The sequence below is a fragment of the Pinus tabuliformis genome, chromosome 8 (assembly GCF_031772625.1).
Source record: "Pinus tabuliformis cultivar Carrire ecotype Pingquan chromosome 8, CPIR1, whole genome shotgun sequence".
NCBI classification, from domain to species: domain Eukaryota; kingdom Viridiplantae; phylum Streptophyta; class Pinopsida; order Pinales; family Pinaceae; genus Pinus; species Pinus tabuliformis.
The window spans coordinates 2,043,478,601-2,043,485,073 of NC_142294.1; positions in this window are offsets into that span (position 1 = coordinate 2,043,478,601).

A 6,473-nucleotide genomic window follows, 5' to 3' on the forward strand; every position below is an offset into this window, starting at 1 on the left:
GTGATTCTAGAGAATCCATTAGACAAAGCCGTGGACAACTCCCTAGAATCACTTGCAACAAATTTGACGAGGGCGCCATTTAACTACTTGAGATGTATTTTTGTAATCGAATGCCCCATTTACCCAGACAACAATTGCGCATCCAAGCTTGTATTTCTTCCTTTTTAGTGGTTTCTTGCTATGAAGCTTGATGTATCCATCTAACTCAATTGTTGTTTCTTTTTATTATAATAATATTATTATTATAATAAGTGTTATTATACACGAATTGCATGATTTTGAGAAAATATGACATTTTTTTTTAAATCCAGGTTATAGTTGTCAAGCTTTAGCATTTTGGGTGCCCGAGGGTTTTTGATGATGCTGAATCCATTTGTGCTATGAAAAAACCAAAATTTAATATAAATAAAGATGTATTACTTGCATACTTTATTTATTTATACCGTTCACCATAAAAACGACACATTCGTTTCGGTGACAAACCAAGCTATGTGCTTCTGTTGATGGTTAAATACACACCCTGGGGCATATAAACATTCATAAAATGTTTAAAATCTAGAAGATTATTTAAATTGATTATATTTCACATGAATACTATGGGTGAATAAGATTGATCATACATTATTTTTATTTTTATTTCTATACTAAATTGTAGCAAACCAACAATAATATTATATATAAATTTCACAAATCCATATATAAAAATATTTTTTTATTTTTTAGATATGTTCATGGCATTTTATTTTGACATATTTTATAAAAACATGATTCAAAATTTTTAAGTGAGATGTATAGAAAAAGGGTTTATTATAATTATTAAATTTTTATATGCTTATTAACTAAATTTAATTATGAAGTTATGTAATATCATGGCTACCTATGTGAATTTTTATTAGTTTAATTTATAAATTAAATTAAATATATAATTTATAGTTATTATCTATATTTTATATATATTTCACAATTACATATATAGAAATATTCTTATTCCTAATTTTCATATATATATATATATAGAGAGAGAGAGAGAGAGAGAGAGAGATTAAGTAGTTAAATTATTATTAAAGGGGTGACAGGCGCCCACAGGTGATTATTCATCACTAGAAACAATAGGAATATAACTACCCTTAGGGATTAGGAAGGACAAACAATAATGTTGTTGAAGCCTATGCTCTATTCCAAGGGATAAAGAAGTCGTGAAAATGAATTTATGAATTCATAGTGATCAGAGATTCTCTCCTTATCATATCAATAATAATGAGCAAAACTCTAACCAGAATGTAAAGATTTCTCACATCATTAAAAGAATCTTTATTCTCCTTAACCACATTCCAAAATCTCAATTTTACCATTTATTAAGGGTAAACAATATTAATGTTTATGATATGGCTAACAAAGGAACATATATCCCTATGGGAGATTTAGATTGGCAAGGTCAACTCACAAATGAGCCCCTTCCCTAACTCCCTCGTGAAAATTACGTGATGACCCCTCGGGATATGCACATCTACTGGCATCCTTCAGGTTATAATGTAGAGTACATGTGTCATATGAAGTCGGCTTCCAGTTTAAGCTTGGAAAAGACTTACACATGTTTCCCCCTAATCATTTTTAGGGGTGCTACTAGATTTTATAATCTCATGCACTATGGAAGGATGAGCCTCCATACTGGAAAAATGAAGGTTCTTGGGACTTTGGATTAGTGGCACTCTTAGGCAAGAATTAATTAATCATATGGGAGGAAATATGTCCATCTCTTAATTTAGTTTATTGAGGATAGTACAAGGGAACATTATGCCACATCGTGGAGGTTGGTGGTGGTGAGAACTTGCAAGTCATTTGACCTATTCTTTATAATGTGTGTCTCTTCCATCAAGAGAATGTCTATATTGGTTCTTTGGACATGGTGTATGCATATTAGAGATATATTTCTTATTTTTTGTTTTTTCTTCTTTGTAATTTGCAGTTTTTTCGTCTTAAGACTATCTTGTGGGATTCCCTATGGTGGTCTAGTTATTTATGTTGGTCTATCATTTCATCATTCCATGTTCCCTAGACTCGTTGTTCTTTCTCTGTCGTGGCCTTTTCTAGTAAATTTTGTATATGTGGTGATCTCATGGCTCTTCTGAATCATTTGGTTATTTTGTTTTGTCTCCTCCTGGTTGGAGATGGTTCGTTATGGATTCCTGAGTGAATTTCAATTTAATAACAAGACAACATGATTTTTTGGTGGAAAAACATTTGGAATTTAGGTTCAATGTAACCTCTTTGTGTAGAATCTAGGTTACATCCTCCTTGCGGACAAATATGATGCACAAGGTTATCTCAGCCTCCTTATATACCAAAATCCCCATTCAAGAGGCCATTGGTGTCATAAATCAGATCATTTGATCAGGACACTGCAAAATTAGTTGGCCTCTGCCTCACCTAGACTTTTTTTAGTTTCCAAGGTGATTTCTATGAGAAAAATTGCGGTGTTGCGATGGGTTCCCCTCTTTCCCCAATAGTTGCTAACTTATTTATGGAATATTTTGTGACTAAGGCCTTAGCCTCTGCTCAATTTCGCCCTAAAAGATGGAAGAGGTTTGTTGATGGCACTTGCATCATATGGCCCCATGGATGTGATAAGTTAGCTCTGTTTCTGAGCCACCTTAATTCCCAATCTAACTCCATCAAGTTCATGATGGAAGTTGAGGTGGACGGATGCCTTCCCTTCCTTAACATTCTCCTCTCTAGAATGGATGATGGTTCCGTTTCTCACCAAGTTTTTTCACAAAAAAATTCACGGAACAATATCTTCATGCTAGTTCTCATCATTTTCCTGCTCAGAAATTTGGTGTTCTCAACACTCTTTCTACCTGTGCTCTGAGAATCTCTGATGAAAACCACCTAGAGCAAGAGAAATCTCATCTTCTTGAAGTTTTTAAAAATAATGGGTATAGCAGAACTCAAGGCCTCAAGGCCTTTCAAAGAGCCTATAAAGGGTTAAGAGTTAAAATTGCTTATGTTGATCCTATCTCCAAGGTTCATCTCCCGTTTATCCAAGGGACCACAGACAGGATTTCCCATATCCTTAGAAAGAATAATGTCTCCTCTTCATTCAAACCTCTCAGTACCATTAGAAATTCTCTTGGTTCTATTAAAGACCGTGTCGACCCTAAGGACATGAAAGGTGTTTACCTGGTTCCTTGTTCTTGTGGTATTCCCTATATTGGAGAAATGGGTCAGTCAATTAACCAGAGAATCCTTGAGCATGATGCAGACATTAGGCACAATCGTTCCCGCTCATAGGCTCTAGAAGAACATGCAGAGAAATCCAAACACCATGTTTATATTTAGGACTCCAAAGTCATTGCTAGGGTTGATCACTTCCACAATAGGAAGATTAGAGAGGCTATTGACATTGCGAGGCATGCTAGAAATCTTAATAAGGATGATGGTTAGAAATTGAGTAAGAGTTGGATTCTGGCCCTCTCTTCATGATTCCACCCCCTGTGTTTTCCCATCTTTTTTTTATGAATATATTAAGTTCTTATAGTCTATTTCTAAATATTATTGATTTATAATATTAGTTACCTATTGTTTTTTACCCCTATAACCTTATTACTATTTAAAAATTTTGCCATATTTTGATTTAGTTATTTAACATAATTCAAATAAATGCACTCCTAACATTTTATTTATAAATATATAATATTTGGTAACCTTTATTAACCCTTTATCTTTATTATGATTTTATTTTTGCAACATTATAAATTATTTATTTAATATAATTAAAATAAATAATTAAACCCCTAGTTACTTTATTAATATATAATATTTTGGAAACAATTCTTAACCCTATAACCTTATCATTATTTAACATTATAATAAAATATATAAACTACTTTATAGTAATATTTATAACCAATTTTTGTCCGTATGGGGTAGCTCAAGTGGTTGTGGCCGTGGAAATGAAGTCTCACCAAACCGGAGGTCTTGGGTTCAAATCTTGGGCTACCTTCCCCCGTAGCGGGGTGTGTAATGGACATGAAAATAGGAGAGTCCTACCAAGCTTACAAAAAAAAAAAAAAATTATAACCAATTCTCAACCCTTAGAGCATCTTTTTAATTAATTTATGAATTATTATTAACAACTACTTTATATACAAATAATACTTTGGAACCATTTCTTCACCCATATAGTGTTATTCTAATTAATTATTCGTATTATATTAATAACTAATATATATATTTATGATTCCTAACAGCTACTTTATAACTAAATTTATAACATTTTAATTAATAAATAACTCCTAACTACCATTTTTAGAATATTTTATTTACCTTATTAACTAATCACCAACGGCTAGTTTTCAATGGCTAACTCTCAGCAACCATACATCCATACTATTTATTCTTGAAGATTGATTGTTTTTTTCACCTTGTCCTGAGGATGAACCACATTAGTTGGTTCGAAACGTCGACCAAATCCTAATGATGTGATTAATCTGAAAGACAACTATTTAGAATGAATGAGTTCAATTTTTTTATGTGTTGTGGAATGAGAATCATGAAAATACAATTTGTTGTTCTTTCATAAGCTACAAGCATCACATTGCTTAAGTTTCCTAGGAATTGTAGGCAAACTAGTAACACCATTTTTCTTCAACAAACGAAGGTTGTCATAATTCAAGTTCCCAAATCTAGCATGACATAAAAGACTTGATGGAAATGTACCTTCATCATAGTGAGAACTGTATGAAAAGTTTTGTGCACGAGCAAAGGTTCCTTATAGTTTCATAAGTCTTTCTTCTTTTATCCCAATCATGACAAGTGAGAGATTTCATGCTTTTCTGACCTCAACCTTGCCATCAAATATATGAATGGAGTTTCCTTGCTAGCAGATGTGGACCAAAGACAACAATTTTATCCTCAACTCTAGGAGGTATAGAACATCATGTAGAAGAAATTCTGGAAGACCAGACAGTTTGAGCCTGATGGTGCCAAGCCCTGATGGCTTGAGTTTTGATTTGTTTGCAAAGTAGACTGCTCCATTAACATTATCAGTGAATTCTTCAAAGAAATCTATTATGAAAGTCACGTGGCAAGTTGCTACTAAATCAAGCAACCAAGCATATTTCCATGAAGTAATTGAAGCATTGAATAAGTCTTTAGTTACTCCAATATTGCAATGTGCCACAACATAATGATCATACTTAGGTGCTTTTCCTTTCCGTTTGCTAAGTGTTTTACCTTTTTCTTCATTTCTTTCTTGCTCAATTTTTACCCTTTTCTTCAATTCTTTCTTTCTCAATTCTGCCCCAAGGCATCTTACCTGTGGAAGCATCATGTGCATCTCTATTGCATCGTATACAATGAAGATCAGACCTTTCTCCTTGGAAATGTCTACTCCCCTCCGCCCCCCCACCTCTAAAAAATTTTCTTCCTCTTCCTCTTTGGCCATCTATTCCTATAGAAGAATATTGTGCATGATTCTTCTCTTTCTTTGTAAGACACACAACTTCTTCATAAGACTAAGGAGTTACCTTTTTCCCAAATTCATTCTCTCTTTAAACAAACTTCTTCTTAAGGGATTCAAAGGAAATCTCCTTAAGTTTTCCACTTACTGGCAATGACTCAGGATAATGTGAATAGGTGGGATATAGTGCCTTGACATAGGTTATGAGAGGAACATCTATTTCAATACCAGTTGCTTTTATATCATGCATAATGGATCTTATTTATGATGATAAGGCAAGAGGGTCATCATTTTTCAACTCAAGATTGAACAACTTGATCATCATTTGAATAACTTCAAGCTCAAAGTGTGAGTCATATAATTTCTTTAGCTTCCTATTGTAGCGGCTACAACCACCCTCCAAAATTTTCCCTTAGCTTTGTTTTGGAGCCTCCCTACCAACCTTTCACAGCACCTTGTCTTGATTCTTCAAGTACACAAGCTCTAGTGATTTTCTTGCAGAAAGACAGCCTGTCAATCAAACCTTGATGCATTCCCCTCACAGGCTGTTCATCTGGACTTGGTCTAGCAGCAGGCTGAGCAGCTCCTTCAAGAATTTGCACAAATCTGGAGGGCAACCAACCTTCCCTCCAGAAATTGTGCAATCCTGACTGGCAGCCTACTGGGCCCCAAAATTGCGCAATTCTGCTGAGCAAGCTTCACCCAGAAAATTGCGCAATCCTTCCCAGCTGGGTTGCTCAGCCCAGAATTTGCACAACTCTCAGTAGCAGTTAGCTACTTTGCCCAGAAATTGCGTAGATCTTCTGAGGAGCCAGCCCAGATCCCAGGCAGAAATGCACATTTTCTCACAACAGTTGAGAAGCCTCTTGCATGTGTAAATGAGTTGACTAGTTCCCTCTGGGACCGAGCAAAACAGACTTGCATGCATGGGCTTCTTCTCCCAAGGCAACATGCAAAGGCATCCCTTGTTTCAGGCATCTATCTTTGGCAGTTGGAGGTTACATGCAAGGAT